We start from the raw sequence: 25,120 nt of genomic DNA, 5'->3' as shown, positions 1-25,120 counted from the left end.
AAGAGCAAATCGAAGTCTCAGGATCAGAAGAGAGCCTGAAAGTGTTTCAAGTGCCATCAAACTGGGCACTTGAACAGAAATTATCCTTTTTGAAAATCAGAGAAAGGGAAGACTAGCAAGAGTGATGATACGACATCCATGAGCAGTGTGGAAGATCTGCTAGTTGTATCAGATGGGTCCATAGAGTATGATACTGCATGGACATTGGATTCGGCATGCTCACACCACTATACCTTACATCGGAAGTGGTTTGCTACTTATGACAAATTAGATGGAGGAAGTATAAGCCTTGGTGATGATCATCCTTGTAAGGTGGCCGGAGTTGGCACTATTAGGATGAGGATGTACGACGAGGTCATTCGTATATTGTCAAATGTTAAGCATGTGTCGGAGTTGAAGAAGAACTTGATCTCTTTGGGTTACTTGGAGAAGCAGGGATATGCTTTTAGCAGCCAGTCGAGGAGTGGATGCTTGAAGATTATCAAAAAAGTTTTAGTATTGATGAGGAGAAGAAGACTGAGCAACAATCTCTATAAGATGGAAGGCTCAGAGGTAAATAATAATGCGGAGGTACTTACAGTGGCATAGAAAAAATAGCTTATGTATCAGCTATGGCACTCTCGGATGGGTCACATAAGTGACCGAGGGCTCACGGAGTTAAGCAGAAGAGATATGATCACAGTCATGAAGAAGGAGGGCAATGATTTGTGTGAGCCATGCATCTTTGATAAACAGCATAGGGTGAAGTTTGCCAATAGTACTAAGTATAGTAAAGAAGTGCTGGATTTAGTACACTCAGATGTATAGGGACCGACTCCAGTATTAGCTAGAGGTGGGGCAAATACTTTGTCATATTTATTGATGACTACTCAAGTAAGGTGTGGCCGTATCTGATTAAGGAAAAATCAGATGTGTTTGTTTGGTTTAGAGCCTGGAGAGATGAGGTAGAAAAGGAGATAGGGAAACAGGTAAAGTATCTCAGATCGGATAATGGAGGATAATACACAAGTCTGGAGATCAGAAGGTACTGTGAGGAGAATGGCATCAAATATTATTACACAGTGAAGATCATCTCTTAACAGAATTGTGTTGCGGAGAGGATGAAACAGACACTAATGGAGAAAGCATGTAATTTGAGGCTACAGATATCACTCTCAAAGTCTTTTTGGGGTGATGCAATAACTTTTTCATGTTTTCTTGTTAGCAGGTCTCCTCATTGTAAGCTGAATGAAGGTATTCCAGAGGAGGTCTGGAGTGGAAAGAAGGTGAAGTTTGGCTACCTGAAAGTTTTCGGTTGCCCGATCTATGCACATGTGGAGGCAACTGAAAAAACAAGCTGGACCCTAAATCTCAGAAGATGACATTCATCATGTATCTATGGAGAGTTAAAAGATACCTACTATGGGACTCTCAAGCACAGAGGTCAGTGATAGTAGGGACATCATTTTTGATTAGAGGAGCATTTTGGAGAGGTCGGAGAGTACAGATAGAGCTGAAAAAGTAAAGATAGATAGTGATGCTCAATCACAGGCTAATAGCATACAGTCTACTCCAACCTACAGGAGCATACCTATTAAGGTGGAGTTAGATAGGAGGGGTCATACTTAGGTGGAGGACCAGCATAGAGTCGACTGTTCAGATAGAGGTGCCGGAGGAGCTACAGATATTAGGTGAAAGAAATGCACCAGTGGGAGTGGCACTACATAAGCCCCAGCATGCCATTCGCAAACCGACCAGGTATGGTATTGATGAGACCATTTCATATGCTCTCATCATTGCAAATGGAGATTCAAAAATCTATACAGAGGCCATGGAGAGTGCAGATAAGGAGTCATAGATGCAGACCATGATGGAGAAGATGGAATCACTCTGGAAGAATCAGACATGGCAATTGGTGGATTTACCTAAAGGTACTCTATCCATTGGCTCCAAATGGATATTCACTAGAAAGGATGCATCTTCAGAATAAAGTGGAGTCAGATTTAAAGCAAGATTGGTAGCAAAGGGATACTCATAGAGAGAAGGGATAGACTATACAAAAGTTTGCTCTCCTGTGGTGCATCACACTTCAATTCGGATGTTGCTGTCACTGGTGGCAGAATAAAATATGAAATTGGAGCAGATGGATGTGAAGACAGTATTCCTACATGGAAGCTTGAAAAAAAAGATCTACATGAGATAGCTTGATGGTTTCATAGAGATGGGATAGGAGGAGAAGGTGTGTCTACTCAAGAGGTCACTGTATGGTTCGAAACAGTCACCTTGTCAGTGGTATCACTGGTTTGACACCTTTGTATTGAGTCTTGGTTTCATCAGATGTGCACATGACTGTTGTGTCTATGTAAAGTATGTGGATGAGGATGATGCTCTCTACTTACTGCTGTATGTGGATGATATGCTTATAGCCAGCAGAAGTGTGAAAGCTGTTAAAGGGTTGAAGAAAGTATTGTCAGAAGAATTTGAGATGAAGGATCTAGGTCCAACGAAAAAAAATCCTTGGAATAGAGATTTGTAGGGACAGAAGCAAAGGTTTACTCTATTTATCACAAGGAGGCTATGTCCAGAAGGTACTGAAGAGGTTTGGGATGGAGAAAGCCAAACCAGTGGAGACACCATTATCAAATCATATTTCTCTCTCTAAGCTAGCATCAGAGCCTCCAGACAGAAGAAGAAAGATAGTATATGGAGAAAGTTTCATATTCCAAGGCTGCAGGCAGTTTGATGTACATCATGGTGTGCTGTAAACCAAATATAGCATACGCAGTGAGCTCAGTTAGCAGGTATATAGCTAACCTTGGGAAGGAGCACTAAAAGGCATTGAAGTGGATACTGAGATATCTGCAGGGAACTAGGGATCATGATTTGGTATTTGATGGGCAGCTAGGAGGATTTAAGGAGAACTCCAATGAGTCTTATGGAGGTTTGGGTCCTTTGGAAGGATTTGTAGAAGCAAATTATGCAGGTGATCTTGATACAAGGAGGTCCACCACAGATTATCTTTTCTGCATGGTTTGTGGGCCAATTTATTGGAGATCAACCCTTCAACCTATTACAGCCTTGTCTACCACTGAGGCTGAGTATATTAGTATTACAGAGGTTTCAAAGGAAGCTCTTTAGCTAAGAAGGCTTGTTGCTGAGATGGAGGTGTAGCAAAGCATGGTTGTACTATATAGTGATAATCAGAGTGCTCTGCAGCTAGCACAGAATCCAGTCTATCATGGACGCACAAAGTATATAGACGTGAGGTACTATAGAATTAGAGAGCTGATGGAGGAAGGTGAAGTGAAGCTGGTGAAGGTCCATACAAAAGAGAACCAATCAAATGCACTCATAGAAGTACTTTCTAGAGATAGTTTTCAAATGTGTGTGGAACAGATGGGTTTGAAGGACAAAGCTGAGTTCACAAGGACTTGAGAGCACCAAGATGGAGATTATAAGTTCAGATGTGGTACTCTCAAGCCTTAAAAATATATGAAAAGAGGCAAAAGAATCAAGAGAGACAGTTAGCAGAAGGATCAGTAAAAGGGAATAGCTGGATCACAGCATCAGAAAAGATAGTAGAAAATTCAGCATCTTAATTGACTCACTCTGAGACTGGATCGACTAAGTTGAAGGTGAGTCGATCCAGTCTCAGAGTGAGTCGACTATATCTTAGAGATTTGATCTTAGATAACTTAAGGCCTGGGTTTGAGAGGTTTTAAAGGGCTAATCTATAGTTTGGGCTGGGATTAAGTCCAAAGGATGAGTGCATGGCAAGTCATAAGTGTACATGGACTTGGAGAGCGCATCACATTGGGTTAGCTATTTGGGAGTTTTGTTGAGCTTTGGACTTGGTCTTTTTGTATAGGTATATATACATGTAACTAGGTCAAGGATTTGTAAGATGTTGAATACTAAATTGAATAAAACTTTTTCTTTCAAGATTTCTCTCTTCCTTTATGGATCTCCCTTGTTCTTGCTTTCGTATCCAGGTGTTCTTTCTTCAATTGCTGGCTAATTATCAAGTTCCCATGCATGGTCCGAAATCTCCAACAACAAGGCAGACGAGATACAGGGAGCAGAGCAACGAACGGCATGGTTGTGCTAAGCTTCTGCGATGATGTGGTGTCTTTGGAATGAACGGAATAGAAGAATATTTAGATGGGAAGCTAAAGCACCTCTTAGACTCGTGGAAGACATTATCACTGTTATAGCCCAAAACCTAATTCAGCCCACAAAAGCCCAAAACGAAAAAAAAAAAAACAGAGGAATTCAAAACCGGGAAGAAGACTCCCGATAGGAGTCTCCTTCTCCGGCGAAATCCGGGCAAAATCGGACTCCTAGGACCCCTCGAAGTCCTAGGGTTCCCTATAAGAATACCCCCTCCCTCTTGAGATCGACCATCGGCCTCTTCTTCCTCTCTTTCTCTCCGATTTTTCCGAAGAAGAGCCGCGGGCACAGTTGGGTTTCTCGCCGTGTTTTCTCTCCGACGAAGTCACCGGAGGTCAAGGTAAGCTTCCCTCCTTTTCCTCCCTTCCTTCCTCTTTCCCCCGTGCGTTTGTGCGCGGTGGCCGGCGACGAGCGTCGTCGATTTTTGGTCGGGAAAAAGATTCTGTTTTGGGCCCCTTTTTGCATGAATTTTCGATGCCGGTGATCAAAATTGACCGCCGGCCATGTTTCCTTCATGACCGGAGGAGTGGCCCCGTCGACCGCCGATCTCCGCCGTGGCGGCCGCGGCCCGAACGGTCGATCAAGGTCGGAGGACCCTGTCCTCTGTTCCGGTGCGGAAAGGGCTGAGAAGAAGAAGAAGAAGAAGAAGGAAGAAAAAGAAGAAAAAGAAAAAGAAAAAGAAGAAAAAGAAGAAAAGAAGAAAAGAAAAAGAAGAAAAAGAAGAAAAAGAAGAAAAGAAGAAAAGGAAAAAAAAAGAAGGAAAAAAAAAGAGGGGGCGGAGAGAGAAACTCTCTCTCTCTCTAGATTTTAGGATTTATGGAATTAATTAATAAAAAAAAATAATAATAAATAAATATAATCAGGATATCCATGGATTAGTCCGAAAATCCTGGATACTGTCGACGAATTGATCATCGTGGGGATATTAGATTTTAATAATTTAGTTATTTTTAATTCGATGAAATTTTGATTTAAAATATGATATTTGACATATCAGGTTCAGAGAAGGATTTTCGAAATCCCTAGAATTTCTAGTTTGGACTTTCTTTTGAGGTAAATAGTGTTTACTTTTACTGAATTTATCTGGTAAATTATGAATTAAATAAATTTATGCATGCTTGCGATTGTAATTATTTATTGAAATAATTATTGAAAATTATTTATGATGAAAGTTAATTGTAGAAAATTATTTATGATTGAAGTTATTTGTGGAGCAATTATTATGATGATTGTTGGGTATGAGATACCCACAGCCGAAGCCCTCAGCAGAATCGGCTCCAGGAAGACTCCGCCCGGACTCCTACGGGAGTCGGGCTTCATCCTCGACTCCAACGACTGCAGACAGACTTCGTCCGGACTCCTACGGGAGCCGAACTCCGCCGACAACTTCGACCGCAAGTAGACTCCGCCCGGACTCCTACGGGAGCCGGGCTCCATCCTCAACATCAGCTATCGGTAAGCCTCGTCCGGACTCCTACGGGAGTCGGACCCTGCCTTTGACTTTAATTGCAGGAAGACTCCGCCTGGACTCCTACGGGAGCCGGGCTTCATCCTCGACTCCAACGACTGCAGACAGACTTCGTCCGGACTCCTACGGGAGCTGAACTCCGCCGACAACTTCGATCGCAAGTAGACTCCGCCCGGACTCCTACGGGAGTCGGGCTCCGTCCTCAACATCAGCTACCGGTAAGCCTCGTCCGGACTCCTACGGGAGCCGGACCCTGCCTTTGACTTTAATTGCACGAAGACTCCGCCCGGACTTCTACGGGAGCCGGGCTTCGTCCTCGACTCCAACGACTGCAGACAGACTTCGTCCGGACTCCTACGGGAGCCGAACTCCGCTGACAACTTCGACCGCAAGTAGACTCCGCTCGGACTCCTACGGGAGCCGGGCTCCGTCCTCAACATCAGCTACCGGTAAGCCTTGTCCGGACTCCTACGGGAGCCGGACCCTGCCTTTGACTTTAATTGCAGAAAGACTCCGCCTGGACTCCTACGGGAGTCGGGCTTCGTCCTCGACTCCAACGACTGCAGACAGACTTCGTCGAAGCCGAACTTTGCACCTGACTTTAGTTGCAGGGGACTCCACCCGGATCCCTACGGGAGCCGGACTCCGCCCGAGAGGACTCCGCCCGGACTCCTACGGGAGCCGAACTCTGTCATCAGCTCCAACCACTGCCGAGCTTCTGCCGACGGATATGCATTCCCAGGCTGTATTAACGGCCATGATTCTGCTCCACTCCCTGCGGCGGACCCTACGCGACCCCATTACTCTCTGACAGGCTGTATTAACGGCCATGATTCTGCTCCACTCCCTGCGGTGGACCCTACGCGACCCCATTACTCTCTGACAGGCTGTATTAATGGCCATGATTCTGCTCCACTCCCTGCGGCTGGTGCTGCGTGACTCCACTACTCCCTGGCAATTGGCGGCAACGGACGCCGCTCCACTACCTGCAACAGGCTCCACGTTGCAGGCCATAGCAACAGCCACGGGTCTACTCCACTACTCTTCGCAGCAAATTCTGCCTGACTCTGGGCAGCCGTCTGCCAGACGGTTACAGGCGTCGCTGTCAATCTGCTGCCCCCTCCGTCTATAAAAGGGAAACCCCAGATACGTTATTCCCTAAGCTCATTTTTTATCTCAAAACTCTGCTAAATTCTCCGTTCAAGCACTCCATTCTTGTTGAGGCAGAGAACTGACTTGAGCGTCGGAGGGTCTTGTCGGAGCAACCCCACCTCCGGTTTAGACTTCCTTTGCAGGTCCCGGCGGCTACCGCGACTTCTCCAACTCTAGCTTCTCCGGTGCAAACGGATTTTTGCATCGACAGGATTGGCGCTAGAAGGAGGGCGTGTGTCTTCGCAATACCCTAGTTCTTAAAGGAGCACTCAACGGATCCACTTCCGGCCATCTTTTCCGGCACCTACTCCTCCTTCCCTCATCTGATGCCTTCTCTCGAGGCCTTTGCACAACTACCTCCGGCTATGGTCGTCGATAAGGAGTGGCCGGATGACCGGCCTCTGCCGGATTCCGTCAACACCATCTCAGGGGAATCCCGGTGGGAGGCAACCAACATACCAGCTGCATCCCCCAAGCGGCAAAAAGTTGAAGAACCCATAACCTTTACCGAAGAAGACACCCAGGGAGTCCAATTCTCTCATAACGATGCGGTCGTAGTTTCCTTGAATATAGCGAATTACGACGTCCGTCGCATTCTCATCGACAATGGAAATTCGGCCGACATCTTGTTCTACGACGCCTTTTCAAGAATGTCCGCTCTTGGCGGTCATCTGAGACCGATTTGCTCCCCCTTGATAGGGTTTACCGGTGACGCCGTTCCGACGGAGGGAATGATAGCTTTGACTGTGGCCGCGGGTTAGTATCCAAAGCAGTCCAGGGCTCTGGTGAATTTTTTGGTGGTAAAGACGCCATCCGCCTACAATGCAATCCTTGGCCGACCCGGCCTCAATGCTCTCAGAGCTGTCGTTTCAACCTACCATTTAAAATTGAAGTTCCCCACCAACCAGGGGATCGAAGAGGTCCGGGGAGACCAAGCCCTGGCCAGACATTGCTACAACATCGCCTTGCAAAGAAGCGACCGGGCTGACCCCTATCCCGTCGATGGATTGGATGCTCGTGATGACCTCACCGAAGAAAGGGGCGGCCCAATCGAAGATCTGGTACCGGTTCCCCTGAATGGTAGGAACGCGGAGCATGTGGTGTTAATTGGCTCTAACCTGGGGGAGGAGGTGTGGACGCATCTTATTGATTTTCTCCGAAGGAATGCGGACGCTTTCGCTTGGGTTCCGGCGGACATGCCGGGGATTGACACGGAAGTCATGGAGCATCATCTGGCAGTCGATCTGAAGCATCGACCGACAAAAAAAAAAATTCGGAGTCATACCCCGGAGAGGCAGAAGGCGATAGCCGAGGAAGTGGATAAGCTTCTCAAGGCCGGATTCATTAAGGAAGTCAATTATCCTGATTGGATTTCCAATGTTGTTTTGGTCAAGAAAGCAAACGGCAAGTGGAGGATGTGTATAGACTTTAAAAAGCTGAATAAGGCTTGTCCAAAGGACAGCTACCCCCTTTTCAGAATCGATCAACTGGTGGACGCTACCTCAGGCCATGAGCTCCTCACTTTTATGGACGTATTCTCTGGCTATAATCAAATTAGAATGGCATCGGAAGATGAAGAAAAGATAGCTTTCATCACTAATCGCGGTCTTTACTGCTACAGGGTCATGCCATTCGGCCTCAAGAATGCGGGCGCAACCTACCAACGACTGGTGAATAAAATTTTCAAAGAGCAAATCGGCCGAAACATGGAGGTCTACGTGGACGATATGCTTGTAAAAAGCAAGTCTTCCAGAAATCATGTCGCCGACCTCGAGGAAACCTTTGACGCCCTTCGAAAGTATAGAATGAAGCTGAACCCAACTAAATGCGCTTTTGGGGTAACCTCAGGAAAGTTCCTGGGCTTCATGGTATCAGGACGCGGGATTGAGGCCAATCCAGAGAAAATTTGCGCCATCCAAGAGATGACCGCCCCAAAGTCGATCAAGGAGGTTCAGCGCCTCACAGGGAGGATAGCGGCTCTTAATCGCTTCGTCGCGAGGTCGGCCGAACGATGTTTGCCATTCTTTCAAACCCTCAAGCAGCCGAAGAACTTATGTTGGACCTCTGAATGCCAACAGACGTTCAAAGAATTAAAAAACTACCTTAGCTCACCCCCGCTGCTGGCAAAGCCTGAACCTGGGGAGGAACTATTCTTATACCTGGCGGTCTCTCCCATGGCCCTTGCGGCCGTCCTTGTCAAAGAAGAAATGAAAGTCCAGCGACCAGTCTACTACATTAGCTGCGCGCTGAGGGATGCCGAGACCAGGTACACCAAATTAGAAAAACTGACCTACGCCTTGTTGGTTGCAGCTCGGAGGCTCCGACCCTACTTTCAAGGGCACACCGTGACGCTACTCACCGATCAACCGATCAAGGCGGTTTTGCACCGGACTGACACCTCCGAAAGGAAGTCTAAACCGGAGGTGGGGTTGCTCCGGCAAGACCCTCCGATGCTCAAGTCAGTTCTCTGCACTGGAGCAACCGATCAAGGCGGTTTTGCATCGGGCGCGGGTGCAGGCCTGATCTTGGTCAGCCCGGAGGGAGTCATCGCGGAGTACGCTCTGCGTTTCGAGTTTCCCGCAACAAACAATGGAGCAGAATATGAAGCTCTGATCGCAGGATTAAGGATCGCCAAAGAGCTGGGAATAGGTCAACTCCGGGTACACAGCGACTCCCAACTAGTGGTGGGACAAGTCAGCGGGAGTTATGAAGCGTGGGAGGACAGTATGGCCAAATATCTTGAGAAAGTAAAGGAGCTTACCCCCGCCTTTAGCAGTTTCGACATTAGGCAGATTCCAAGGCTGGAGAATACCAGAGTCGATCTTCTCTCCAAGCTGGCGACATCGGCTCCGGCCGAATTGCCCAAAGGCGTCCTCTTTGAAGTTCTAAAACATCCGAGTACAGAAGAATCGTGGTCTGTAATGGAGATCGACCACGAGCCCAACTGGGTCGACCCGCTGATAACCTATCTTAGAGATGGAGTTCTCCCCCAGGACGCGAAGAAGGCTCGGAAGCTCCGAAATCAAGCCTCCCGGTACATCCTTTATGAGGGCAAATTGTACAAAAGATCATACTCCTTGCCCCTCTTAAAATGCCTCCGACCCTCGGAAGCTGACTACGTCTTATGGGAAGTACACGAGGGAGTTTGCAGAAACCATTTGGGAGCTAGATCTTTATCCCACAAGCTACTCCGCCAAGGATATTACTGGCCAACGATGCATCATGATTCGATTGAATATGTCAAAAAGTGTGATCGATGCCAGAGATACGCCAACATCCAGAGACAGCCCGCCACCGAGCTCACACCCTTGAGTGCCCCATGGCCTTTTGCACAATGGGGGATGGACATCCTTGGCCCCTTTCCCATGGCGTCTGGACAAAGGAAGTTTCTCCTTGTAGCGATCGACTACTTCACCAAATGGATTGAAGCCGAACCACTAGCAAAAATCACAGAAGCAAAAGTACAAAATTTCGTCTGGAAGTCAATTGTGTGCAGGTTCGGTCTGCCTAGAACCCTAATCACTGATAATGGACGGCAATTCGCGGGAGCAAGATTCGTCGAATTCTGTGAAGATCTAAACATCTCCCACAACTTCACATCAGTAGCCCATCCTCAAACGAACGGCGAAGCTGAGGTGACTAACAGAACTCTTTTGCAGGAGATTAAGACAAGGCTTGAAAAAGCAAAAGAAACTTGGGCGGACGAGCTTTATCATGTGCTATGGGCGTATCGAACTATCCAGAGGTTACCTATGGGGGAGACCCCCTTTGCTTTAGCCTTCGGAACGGAAGCCGTCATCCTGATCGAGCTTAAACTCCCGTCGGCATGAATCGTGGCATTCGACGAACACCAAAATTCACAAAGTCTTAGAGCCAACCTCGACCTGCTGAAAGAAAGATGGGAGATCGCTCAGGTTTGAATGGCAGCCTACAGACAGAAAGTTGCTTGATATTATAACACCCGGGTCAAGAACAAAGCCTTTAAAGTAGGAGATCTAGTGCTTCGATGAGCTGCTGTCTCGCAACCTCAGGATCGGGAGAACCTCGCCCTAACTTGAGCAAAGTCGAAGGCCCGGTTCTATTTAGACCGGATGGGGGGAGAGGCCTTAGAACGCCCATATGTGCCCCCACAGCCCTGTTAGGGACAGGAGGAGAACCTCACCCTAACTTGAGCAAAGTCGAAGGCCCAGTTCCATTTAGACCGGATGGGGGGAGAGGCCTTACAACGCCCATATGTGCCCCCACAGCCCTGTTAGGGACAGGAGGAGAACCTCGTCCTAACTTGAGCAAAGTCGAAGATCCGGTTCCATTTAGACCGGATGGGGGGAGAGGCCTTGCAACGCCCATATGTGCCCCCACAGCCATGTCAGGAACAGGAGGAGGACCTCGTCCTGACATGAACAAAGTTAAAGGCTCGGTTCTTTTAGACTGGATAGGGGGAGAGGCCCTGCAACGCCCATATGCGCCCCCTCAGGAGAAAAATCTTGCCCTAGCTTAAGCAACTTCGACCGGTGGTAAACCCAGCCCAGACTCCCACGGGAGCCGGGCTCCGTCACCGACTTCGACTACAGGACAGCTCCGTCCGGACTCCTACGGGAGCCGGGCTTCGTCGCCAACCTCGACTGCCGGTAAGCTTCGTCCGGACTCTTACGGGAGCCGGACTCCGCCGACAACGGCAGCTGCCGGTAAGCCTTGTCCGGACTCCTACGGGAGCCGAACTTCGCCTATGACTTTGATTGCAGGAAGACTTCGCCCTGACTCCTACGGGAGCCGGGCTCTGTCCACGACGCCAAGGAAGGCTCTGCCCGAACTCCTACGGGAGCCGGGCTCCACCCACAACTCCAACCTCGAGGGGGATTCTCCGTCCGGACTCCCACGGGAGCCAAACTTTGCCTCGGCGTCAGCAGAGAAAAACTCCAAGCGAAAAAGGAAGGCAATGGATCACAACAGTGACGATTGGAAAACAAACAGCGCCCGAGGCATAAAAAACCCTGTCACAGCAAGGATTGGGACTCCCGATGGGAGCCCCAGCTTTCAAGGAAGCTTTCGATGCGAAATAGAACAACTCACTTAGGGTGACAGAGGCTCGGATCCCCGAATTCAGGCCCTAGGAGGGACCCCAGGCCCGAATGGCCCCAAGCGAACCTGCAGCCATTGACGGAATGACAACCGGGTATCTTCGAACGGCGTAAAAGTCGAAAAGGAGCTCGGCAAATAACAACCCTACACGAATAAAAGAGGTCGTCGATGACCTTAGGACAACGTGAAAAAGAAAAGAAGAAAAGGAGGAAGAAAGAGGAAAGGAAAATGAAGAAGTTCGACAGACAACTATTCGATGCAAGATGCAGACAAGGTAACAAAATCTCCTTTTCATTTAATAAGATATACGTTACAAGACCCGGTGGGTCAAAAAAAAAAAAAAAAAAAGATATACATCATTGCAAGCCTCGCGAACACGGTTTGGAAAGGATATACTGGAGGCCACTCCAAGCTGCAAACTCCTCTTCCCGTCTCTGTCCTTCTCAGCCGCGTTCTCCAGTGCGTGTAACGGACCTATCGGCTCTCGTCCCGTCTCGCTTCGCTCCATCTCCGAAGTCCCAACCCTAGGGGGAAAAGGGTGGGATAGATTTTCGGGGGCGGTAAGGGCAACGACAGCAGTGACGAAGACCTGTTTCAAGAAGAGCCGGAGTCACCTTGGAGGCAGTGGTGATGCCAAAGATATGCTCCATCTCTGAATGCTCCGCGACAGCCGCCTCCCAAAATGCTCCGGCAAGGTCGGCATGCGCTACTTCCACCGTCCCCGCAACAAATTCCACTGCCCCACCGTCGACGCCGACCGCTTCTGGTCCCTCGGCCCCGACGGCATCAAGGATCCCGCCACAGCCTGTGACGACAGCTCTGCCCTCTTGACCGGTATCACCCCGCCTTGCTACTCCGAAATTCTCGGACAGAATAACTTTACCAGCGGCCCCCGTTATTAAACCCCTGTTGTTGAAGGAATTCTTCCTTGAGCCCCCTTTGAAATGATGGGGATCCTCACCGACCGCTATTCTCCTCCTCGCCTTCCTCCAAGCCCTAGACATCCCTTCAAGGATGGCCTCCGGGGTAGAGGACATGGCGTGGGAACCCCTTAGAGAAGAATTGGGGGAAGTAGCTGAGTAGCTAGGCTCTCAGACAAAAGAAAGGTGCCGTCCTCTCGGCAGAATGAAACCCCGAAGGAAGGGTAGGGGGTTTAAATAGCCAGCAGATCTTAGCGCAGTTATGGCAGTGGGTGTACCTGGGCCAACTGATGCGTGCCACGTGTTCCGCATGTCCCCCTCACCGCTATCAAGGATTGACCGTTCGCAGATTTCCGTAGCGCGACGCTTGGGATTGCGTTTCGGCGGGAGTTCCGAAAAGACTCTTCAGGTCACCTTAACCGAAAAAAGAGCTCCGATATGCACACATTTAATGCCAAAATATCTGGAAGCGGCGGTGCGCAGGATTCGAGGGGATGGTTTCGGCTGTGCCCATCTCTCTGTACTTCCTTCATTCAAAATTCGAACTCGGAAGTAGGGGGACTGATGTTGGGTATGAGATACCCACAGCCGAAGCCCTCAGCAGAATCAGCTCCAGGAAGACTCCGCCCGGACTCCTACGAGAGTCGGGCTTTGTCCTCGACTCCAACGACTGCAGACAGACTTCGTCCGGACTCCTACGGGAGCCGAACTCCGCCGACAACTTCGACCGCAAGTAGACTCCGCCCGGACTCCTACGGGAGCTGGGCTCCGTCCTCAACATCAGCTACCGGTAAGCCTCGTCCGGACTCCTATAGGAGCCGGATCCTGCCTTTGACTTTAATTGCAGGAAGACTCCGTCTGGACTCCTACAGGAGCCGGGCTTCGTCCTCGACTCCAACGACTGCAGACAGACTTCGTCCGGACTCCTACGGGAGCCGAACTCCGCCGACAACTTCGACCGCAAGTAGACTCCGCCTGGACTCCTACGGGAGCCGGGCTCCGTCCTCAACATCAGCTATCGGTAAGCCTCGTCCGGACTCCTACGGGAGCCGGACCCTGCCTTTGACTTTAATTGTAGGAAGACTCCACCCGGACTCCTACGGGATCCGGGCTTCGTCTTCGACTCCAACGACTGCAGACAGACTTCGTCCGGACTCCTATGGGAGCCGAACTCTGCTGACAACTTTGACCGCAAGTAGACTCCGCCCGGACTCCTACGGGAGCCAGGCTCCGTCCTCAACATCAGCTACCGGTAAGCCTTGTCCGGACTCCTACGGGAGCCGGACCCTGCCTTTGACTTTAATTACAGGAAGACTCTGCCTGGACTCCTATGGGAGCCGGGCTTCATCCTCGACTCCAACAACTGCAGACAGACTTCGTCGAAGCCGAACTTTGCACCTGACTTTAGTTGCAGGGGACTCCACCCGGATCCCTACGGGAGCCGGGCTCCGCCCGAGAGGACTCCGCCCGGACTCCTACGGGAGCCGAACTCCATCATCAGCTCCAACCACTGCCGAGCTTCTGCCGATGGATATGCATTCCCAGGCTGTATTAACGGCCATGATTCTACTCCACTCCCTGCGGCGGACCCTATGCGACCCCATTACTCTCTGACAGGCTGTGCTCCACTCCCTGCGGCGGACCCTACGCGACCCCATTACTCTCTGACAGGCTGTATTAACGGCCATGATTCTGCTCCACTCCCTGCGGTGGGTGCTGTGTGACTCCACTACTCCCTGGCAATTGGCGGCAACGGACGCCGCTCCACTACCTGCAACAGGCTCCACGTGGCAGGCCATAGCAACAGCCACGGGTCTACTCCACTACTCTTCGCAGTAAATTTCGTCTGACTCTGGGCAGCCGTCTGCCAGACGGTTACAGGCGTCGCTGTCAATCTGCTGCCCCCTCCGTCTATAAAAGGGAAACCCCAGATACGTTATTTCCTAAGCTCATTTTTTATCTCAAAACTCTGCTAAATTCTCCGTTCGAGCACTCCATTCTTGTTGAGGCAGAGAACTGATTTGAGCATCGGAGGGTCTTGCCGGAGCAACCCCACCTCTGGTTTAGACTTCCTTTGCAGGTCCCGACGGCTACCGCGACTTTCCCAACTCCAGCTTCTCCGGCGCAAGCGGATTTTTGCATCAACAATGATATATGATCTCAAAGAATGTTATAATTGATTTGACTCGAATATCAATTAATTTTATTATTCTTGAAAATAATATATGAATTGGAGGACAATATGAAATTGACAACCTGACTGTGTTGAGGACCCCGCCAATGGGGGCATATACGTTGGCAATTGACTGTCCTGAGGATTTATGTCGCCAGTGAGACCAGCGACATGTCGCCAGATAGACCAGCGACAAAATCGCCAGCTAGACCAGCGGTTCCAAAGGACTTGGCTGCCAGATGATTCGCAGCCCACCGCAAGCAGATACGCGGTATTATGACCCTGCCACAGGGATAATATGGTCATAGTCATGGTTGGTAAGAAGAATTTAAGAAATTGATGAATTTAAGAAGAAAAGCATAATTGAAAATTATGATGAATTGACTTTTATATATGATTGACAGTATGAATATGATTTCATGAAATTACATATTGATTTGTTATGCATAGTATTATTTGCCTGATTATTCAGTTAAAGGTATACACTGCTTACTGGGCTATTTAGCTCATGATAAGTTTTATGTTTTTCTTACAGATCCAGAAAATTAGCATGATGCGGGATTTCGGTTGGGAGAGCGATTAGAGATGGAGTTAACTCATTGATTTAGAATTTTTCTCAGAATTTATTTAAGACTTTTAGTTTTGTTTTTAATATTGACTTTGTCAGACAGTTATTTTCTTTTGAACACTTAGTTTTGATTTGTTATTTGAACCAAGGTTTGATTATTGAATAAAGAAAAATTTATTTAACGGTTTGTGAAGATATCATGATGAGATGCCTTGCATGCTTATGGAAAAAGTATTCTATAAGTATGCGACGGTTGCCATGACCCTCGATTCAAATCTCGGATCGGGGGCGTGACAATTAATATGGTATCAGAGCATAAGTAGATAGATAGAGACATGTAGAATAAAGTGAGCGAGTGATGGATAGACATTAGGAAATTGAAAGGTTAGTTATGATGATTATGATTTGACCTGTCACAAGTTATAACCTTATTAAGGATAAGTTTTATCTCAAATCTAACATAGGTCAATATGCCTCCACGACGAGCGAGGAATACTCAAGGAGCGGTAGGAGGGACATCAAATCCACTTGACGATAATACTCCCCAATTAAACAGCGGCACAACTCAGCAGGAGGGAATCCATGATCCTATCAAAAATACTCCGACAGTACAGGAGGAGCCGAACATGACTCAACTGATGCAAACTCTGATCGGAGTAGTTCAAACACAGCAACAGTTACTTCAACAACAACATGCACAGCCACGTCAGCAATTTCCACCGATACCTGGACATGGAGAACATCCGATGCAGAGAAATAATATCGTCGAATTTAAGAAGCTAGCTCCTCCAACCTTCAAAGGGACAATCGAGCCACAAGAAGCAGATAACTGGATTATGAAAATGGAGAAGGCCTTCGTCGTGCAAGAATGCCACGATGAAGAGAAGATCCGCTATACAGCATATCTGCTACAAGGCGAGGCATACAACTGGTGGCGTATACTGGAACAAAAATATGAGCACGATGGGATACCACTCACTTGGGAGAGATTTCGAGATGAATCTTTGACAAGTATTTCCTCCAAAGTGTCAGAATACAGAAAGAACAGGAGTTCATTCACCTGAAACAGGGAAACAGATCCGTTGCAGAATATGAAGTCAAATTCACGGAGTTAGCCAAATTTGTTCCGAGACTAGTTGAGATTGAGCAAGATAGAGTACACAAATTTGAAATGGGACTGAAGACAGAAATCAAAAAACAGATTGTACCCTATGAGCTAACTACCTATGCCTCAGTTGTGAACAAAGCTCTAATAATTGAGAGAGAAGCTAATGAAGCTCATGCGGAGCGTGAACGGAATCAGAAGAAGAGAAATAGGTTTAGTGAAACTCAAGGATGAAATCAGAACAATAAAGTTCCAGCAAAGAAGCCAGCAACTGATAAGAATCGTGAGAATGTGGCAGCCAGATGTTCGAGATGCGGTCGAAGAGAGCATGAGACTTCTAATTGCCCATAGAATACTGGTTCGTGTTTTAGATGTGGACAGAAAGGACACAAGATTGCAGATTGCCCCTAGATGGACGAAAATAAATCAACACAAGCAAAGGACGGAGGTCAAAGGCCGAAAACTCATTGAAGAATCTATGCTCTCACACAACAGGATGCTCAGGCCTCCAATACTATGGTGACAGGTATCATTCCTGTATCTGGTATTCATGCTTCAGTTTTGTTTGATTCTGGTGCTACATACTCTTTTATATCCACTACTTTTACTAGACAGCATGATATAGGTTGTGAACCTATGAAAATCAAATTATATGTTGAGACACCAGTTGGTGGTATTTTGAGTACCGAAAGTGTGTGCAAGTCATGTAGTATCAAGATAGGAGAAAAAGAATTACCAACAGATTTGGTGGTCCTGGATATGCATGATTTCGATGTCATTCTAGGAATGGATTGGCTGGCTACTTATCATGCCTCTGTGGATTGTCATGGAAAGAGAGTGAACTTTCACATACCGGGAGAATTAACTTTTAGTTTTGATGGAAGTACAGGAACCACCCCTCCACGTATTTTTTCACTTGAACAAGCTAGACAGATGATAAGAAAGGGATGTAGAGGTTACCTTGTATCAATAAAGAATAAAGAACATGATGAATTGAAGTTACAGGATATTCCTATCGTAAATGAATTTTCGGATGTATTCATTGATGATTTAGTCGGACTACCCCCAGATAGAGAACTTGAATTTACTATTGAGTTGGCACCCAATACCAGTCTGATTTCTAAAGCTCCTTACAGAATGGCCCCTATGAAGTTAAAGGAGTTAAAAGATCAATTACAGGATTTATTGGATAAAGATTTTATAAGGCCTAGTGTATCTCCTTGAAGAGCTCCAGTCTTATTTGTGAAGAAGAAAGATGGTAGTATGAGACTCTGTATCGACTATAGAGAGTTGAATAAAAATACTATCAGAAATAAGTATCCTCTACCTCGAATTGATGATTTGTTTGATCAGTTGCAAGGTGCACAAGTCTTTTCTAAAATTGATCTTCGTTCAGGGTATCATCAGTTAAAAATTAAAACAGAGGACATACCCAAGACGGCATTTAGAACTCGTTATGGACATTATGAATTTTTAGTGATGCCTTTTGGGTTAACCAATGCTCCAGCAGCCTTTATGGATTTAATGAACAGAATATTCAGATCTTATCTTGATAAATTTGTTATCGTATTTATTAACGATATCTTGATATATTCAAGAAGTAAATTGGAGCATGAAGAACATTTACGGTGTGTGCTACAAATATTGAGGAAAGAAAAACTTTATGCCAAATTTAAGAAGTGTGAATTTTGGTTGGACAAAATAGCCTTTTTAGGACACATCGTATCTAAAGATAAAATTTTTGTGGATCCAGCAAAAGTGGAAGCTGTAATGCAGTGGAACAGACCTACAAATATTTCTGAGATTCGAAGTTTTCTGAGAATGGCAGGATGTTACAGACGATTTGTAGAAGGATTTTTCCGCATAGCTGCACCTTTGACTCGTCTTACTCAAAAAGGTGTTAAATTCGAGTGGACTGAAGTTTGTGAACAGAGTTTCCAAGAATTAAAACAACGATTAGTGTCAGCCCCTATCCTTACTATACCAACAGGAGATGAAGGTTTCACAATATATAGTGATGCATCTAAAAAGGGACTCGGCTGTGTATTGATGCAACATGGTAAGGTAGTAGCCTATGCCTCAAGACAATTGAAACCATATGAACAAAATTATCCGACACATGATTTGGAATTAGATGCAGTGATTTTTGCCCTAAAAATTTGGAGACATCACTTATACGGTGCGCAGTGTGAAGTGTTTACAGATCATAAGAGTTTGAAGTATATTTTTACATAGAAAGAATTAAACATGAGACAGAGAAGGTGGTTAGAACTATTAAAGGATTATGATTTAATAATTCATTATCATCCGAAAAAAGCTAATGTTGTTGCTGATGCCCTTAGTAGAAAATCTATGAAAAATTTGGCGGTTTTAATCACACACCAAAGTCAATTGTTAAAGGATATAAGAAAACTGGAATTAGACATCCGAATATATGACTCAACAGTACGGTTAGCCAACATGAGGGTTCAGCCAACACTCATTGAAAGAATTTCAGTTGTCCAGAATGATGATCCACAACTAATGAAAATAAGAAATTCAGTGGAAGCTGGTGTTCAATCTGAATTCAAGATACATGAAGACGGTTCGTTAAGGTTCAAAAACATGATTTGCGTACCCAATGATTCAGCACTCAAGCATGAAATACTTTAGGAGGCACATCAGACCGGTTATACAGTTCATCCGGGAGGTACTAAGATGTATAGAGACTTAAAAGAAATGTACTGGTGGATTAATATGAAGAGAGAGATCGCTCAATTCGTGGCTCAATGTTTGGTGTGTCAACAAGTTAAAGCTGAACATCAGAGACCGGCGGGACTACTTCAACCTCTTGATATTCCAGTTTGGAAGTGGGAACATATCACTATGGATTTTGTAACTGGACTACCGAAGACTCCTAGTAAAAATGATGCAGCCTGGGTGATTGTAGACCGATTGACAAAGTCTGCACACTTTCTTCCAATTAGAGTTGGATTTACCTTGGAAAGACTAGCAAAGTTATATATGAAAGAAATTGTAAGACTACATGAAATTCCAGTGACCATCGTATCGGATCGAGACACCAGATTTGTATCACAGTTTTGGAAGAGCTTACACAAGGCATTAGGAACAAAATTGAACTTCAGTACAGCTTTTCATCCACAGACTGATGGTCAGTCAGAGAGAACTATTCAGATCTTAGAAGATATATTGAGAACCTGTATTTTGGATATGAAGAGTTTATGGGATGAGCATCTACCTTTGATTGAGTTTGCTTACAATAACAGTTATCAGGCTAGCATTGGTATGGCACCTTACGAAGCTTTATATGGTAGAAGATGTCGATTACCGATTCACTAGGATGATGTCGGTGAGCGAAGAATATTGGGTCCCGAACTTGTTCAACAAGCAGTCGAGAAGATTCAATTAATTAAAGAACGACTACGGACAGCACAAAGCAGACAGAAAAGTTATGCAGACAACAGAAGACGAAAATTAGAATTTCAAGTCGGTGACCATGTATTTCTCAAAGTATCTTGTTCAAAAGGAATCTCAAGATTTGGTATTCGTGGCAAATTGAATCCTAGATATGTGGGTCCGTTTGAGATTTTGAAAAGAATTGGTGAGGTGGCTTATCGACTTGCCTTACCCCCTTCACTTGCAGGAGTACATAATATTTTTTATGTTTCTATGTTAAAGAAATATTTACCAGATCCAAGTCACATTGTGGAACTTGAACCAGTACAAGCCAGGAAGGATCTAACATATGAAGAATACCCGATACGGATCGTAGACCGTAAAGAACAGGTGCTGAGACATCGCAACATTCCTTATGTCAAGGTACAGTGGAGTCGACATTCAGAAAGAGAAGCTACTTGGGAGCTAGAGGAAGAAATGAAGCAAAAATATCCCCAGCTCTTCGAGACTACAGGTATGAAAAATTTCGAGGACGAAATTTCTTTTTAGGGGTGAAGAATGTTATAGCCCAAAACCTAATTCAGCCCACAAAAGCCCAAAACGAAAAAAAAAAATAGAAGAATTCAAAACCGGGAAGAAGACTCCCGATAGGAGTCTCCTTCTCCGGCGAAATTCGGGCAAAATCAGACTCCTAGGACCCCTCAGAGTCCTAAGGTTCCCTATAAGAATACCCCGTCCCTCTTGAGATCGACCATCGGCCTCTTCTTCCTCTCTTTCTCTCCGATTTTTCCGAAGAAGAGCCACGGGCACAGTTGGGTTTCTCGCCGTGTTTTCTCTCCGACGAAGTCACCGGAGGTCAAGGTAAGCTTCCCTCCTTTTCCTCCCTTCCTTCCTCTTTCCCCCGTGCGTTTGTGCGCGGTGGCCGGCGACGAGCGTCGTCGATTTTTGGTCGGGAAAAAGACTCTGTTTTGGGCCCCTTTTTGCGTGAATTTCCGGTGCCGGCGATCAAAATTGACCGCCGGCCATGTTTCCTCCGTGACCGGAGGAGTGGCCCCGTCGGCCGCCGGTCTCCGCCGTGGCGGCTGCGGCCCGAACGGTCGATCAAGGCTGGAGGACCCTGTCCTCTGTTCCGGTGCGGGAAGGGCTAAGAAGAAGAAGAAGAAGAAGAAGAAGAAGGAAGAAAAAGAAGAAAAAGAAAAGAAAAAGAAGAAAAAGAAGAAAAAGAAGAAAAAGAAGAAAATAAAAAGAAGAAAAAGAAGAAAAGGAAAAGAAAAAGAAGAAGAAGAAGAAAAAAAAGAGGGGGCGGAGAGAGAAACTCTCTCTCTCTCTCTTTAGATTTTAGGATTTATGGAATTAATTAATAAATAATAATAATAATAATAATAAATAAATATAATCAAGGTATCCATGGATTAGTCCGAAAACCCTGGATGCTGTCGACGAATTGATCATCGTGGGGATATTAGATTTTAATAATTTAGTTATTTTTAATTCGATGAAATTTTGATTTAAAATATGATATTTGACATATCAGGTTCAGAGAAGGATTTTCGAGATCCCTAGAATTTCTAGTTTGGACTTTCTTTTGAGGTAAGTAGTGTTTACTTTTACTGAATTTATCTGGTAAATTATGAATTAAATAAATTTATGCATGCTTGCGATTGTAATTATTTATTGAAATAATTGTTGAAAATTATTTATGATGAAAGTTAATTGTAAAAAATTATTTATGATTGAAGTTATTTATGGAGCAATTATTATGATGATATATGATCTCAAAGAATGTTATAATTGATTTGACTCGAATATCAATTAATTTTATTATTTTTGAAAATAATATATGAATTGGAGGACAATATGAAATTGACAACCTGACTGTGTTGAGGACCCCGCCAATGGGGGCATATACGTTGGCAATTGACTGTCCTGAAGATTTATGTCGCCAGTGAGACCAGCGACATGTCGCCAGATAGACCAGCGACAAACCGCCAGCTAGACCAGCGGTTCCAAAGGACTTGGCTGCCAGATGATTCGCAGCCCACCGCAAGCAGATATGCGGTATTATGACCCTGCCACAGGGATAATGTGGTCATAGTCATGGTTGGTAAGAAGAATTTAAGAAATTGATGAATTTAAGAAGAAAAGCATAATTGAAAATTATGATGAATTGACTTTTATATATGATTGACAGTATGAATATGATTTCATGAAATTACATATTGATTTGTTATGCATAGTATTATTTGCCTGATTATTCAGTTAAAGGTATACACTGCTTACTGGGCTATTTAGCTCATGATAAGTTTTATGTTTTTCTTACAGATCCAGAAAATTAGCATGATGCGGGATTTCGGTTAGGAGAGCGATTAGAGATGGAGTTAACTCATTGATTTAGGATTTTTCTCAGAATTTATTTAAAACTTTTAGTTTTATTTTTAATATTGACTTTGTCAGACAGTTACTTTCTTTTGAACACTTAGTTTTGATTTATTATTTGAACCAAGGTTTGATTATTGAATAAAGAAAAATTTATTTAACGGTTTGTGAAGATATCATGATGAGATGCCTTGCATGCTTATGGGAAAAGTATTCTATAAGTATGCGGTAGTTGCCATGACCCTCGATTCAAATCTCGGGTCGGAGGCGTGACAATCACCCTTTTAAAAATATAGATATCCTTTAAGATGTTGAAAAGCAGCGAGGTAATCACAAACATCATCAACAACGCAGTAAGGCAATGAGGCAAACTAATAGCGGAAGAGCTTCAGAACTAACGGCAGATGCAGTCATTAAATAGTGAAGAATTCACAGAAAAACTTTAGAATTAACAGAAGAGCTTCAACGAAACATCAGTGATAAGTAGAAAGAAGGGAGAAGATCAGAGTTGGGAACCTATATGCAAAAATTTCTGTAAGTTTCAGGCTCTGATATGGGTTTTTTTATAGACTCTGTATAAAGTCTGAAAAGTATTCAGACTGTTTTTTTTTTTTTTGTGAAACGCTCAGCTTATGTAAAGAACTCAACTGGGCATTCCTGTCCAAACAAACTTGGCTACAGGCAAAACCACTAAACAACGTCCCGTCCAGATGCTATAAATATATTAATATATACATTCAAGATGGTTTTTCTCCCTTTACATCCAAAAAAAAAAACACCTGAAACATCATGCTTAAATTGTGTGCATCATTCAACCATCCTTTTTGCTAAGACAATATCTGAATTGTCCTCTTGATTTCAAGATCAGATTTTCCCTTAACCTGTAATGTGATTTCTAGGATCATAAAGCATGCAACATTTGTTCTGTAGAATGTTACCTTGGTTCTGCTCCCAGTTAGGTTGAACTTGACTACTACTGTACGAGATGGCGGATATTGATGGCTGAAATAAGATTGGCGGCTCTTTCCCTACAAGGAGGGAGAACCTTGCCTGCTGTCGCTCTGTAATCCAAGGTACGGAAACAGTTTGCAAAAAAGAGAGCATGCTAATGACGTGATGGTGTCTCCATATAGCATATAACAACATATAGTATATATAGTATGGTAAATTCTTGAGCCCTGCTGAGATTGGATTCTTTTGTTCAATTGCACAATACATGGGGTCCAAAGACATTGAAGTCAATAAATCAAAAAAAGTAGTGACCTGGACCTGGTACTTGAAATTATGATTCTTATAATTTGACTCTAAATGTCATAATTTCACATCTAAGACTTGATATTCAAACCTCTATTTCTTTATCTATTTGGACATTCTAAACTTTTTTCAATTTAGAACTTCCATTGTAAGAGACTTTGTGATATAAAGCTACATAACTAAGATTGAGCTTTGGCTTAAACACATTATTCAAGACCAACTAAGTGTATTTAATCAAATGGAGTAGGAAAGTAGAAGTTGCAAATGTCAAAACTGTTAACTTTTGTGATTTTGCATGCATATAGAACACATCAAAATAGAAAGCAGAATCTAGCCAAAAACTCTTGAATAAGGTGGGAAAGAAGCTATGGATAAGAAATTTGTAACATTTAGCATCTAACTTATACTAAGGCTTTGAAGATTCATTAAACAAAAATTAATCAAGATAGGATTACACAATAAGCCTACCATTAAATTCTACTCAGTCTACCATCAGGATAGGATTTTTTTTTAATACATGTGATGCATTTAACCAAAAGGAAATAAAAAAAAAAAACAAAAGAAAATCACAGATCTCGAAACCCTAGAATGGGATAGAACTAACCAAGATTTCAGTTCAGAATGGGGAAAGAGAGCCAAGAGAGATAGTGGGGAGAAAGAAAGGATTGGGAATCAGGGCATTCTCAAAACCCTTTAGCTTCATGTGGCACCGATCACTAGGAGGAAGGAGAAGACGGTTCTGATGGGAATGGGTAAAGGTTCGAAGATGGAAGAAGAAGCAAACTATCGAGAGGCCATGTTGCATCATTTTGGTGTGACTTCCCTTTTTATCAGCAAATTCAAAAAAAAAATCTTGAATTAGAATTTTTGCCACCTAAAATACCAAAATAGTTGGATTAACATATACTTTTCCCAATGGATTAGCAAATTTGCTAGATTAACATGGACTTTCCCTAGTAATTTGATCTGGCTAATAGAAAAAATATACAATCCAGTATACTAGGCCATTGCTTTTATACGAATGCTACCTAAAGTATCCTATAGTAGTGGTTTTAAATAACCACCGGTAAAAATGTGCTACTAATTCTCTAAATTATTGTAATAACCCATAGTGAAGAGTGATTAAAGAAGATAAGTTGAAACACTCTTTATAGAGATCAAATAGATATGCTGAATTAATAAAGCCATGTTGCCCAGAAAGATAGTAACCCAAGGCGGGGGGGTTGAATTAGATTCTTTCAAAAATTTTAGCTAAATTAACCTTTAAGCAAATATGTGCTTCAATGTAAACTAAGTTGTGTGGTTGAGATGTGTATAATGCAAGCAACAGCAAAATCAAGAGATAATTAAAGCTATGCAAGAGATAAATCAAAGTTAAGCAAATAATAAAACAAGTAAAGCAAGAAGCAAAGGTACAATACAAATACACAAAGATTTATAGTGGTTCAGTGCAACCCATACCTACATCCATTCTCCAAGC

Source organism: Elaeis guineensis, chromosome 14 (assembly GCF_000442705.2).
Source record: "Elaeis guineensis isolate ETL-2024a chromosome 14, EG11, whole genome shotgun sequence".
Taxonomy (NCBI): domain Eukaryota; kingdom Viridiplantae; phylum Streptophyta; class Magnoliopsida; order Arecales; family Arecaceae; genus Elaeis; species Elaeis guineensis.
The sequence above is the reverse complement of the archived record's forward strand: the minus strand, read 5'-3'. Positions refer to the sequence as shown.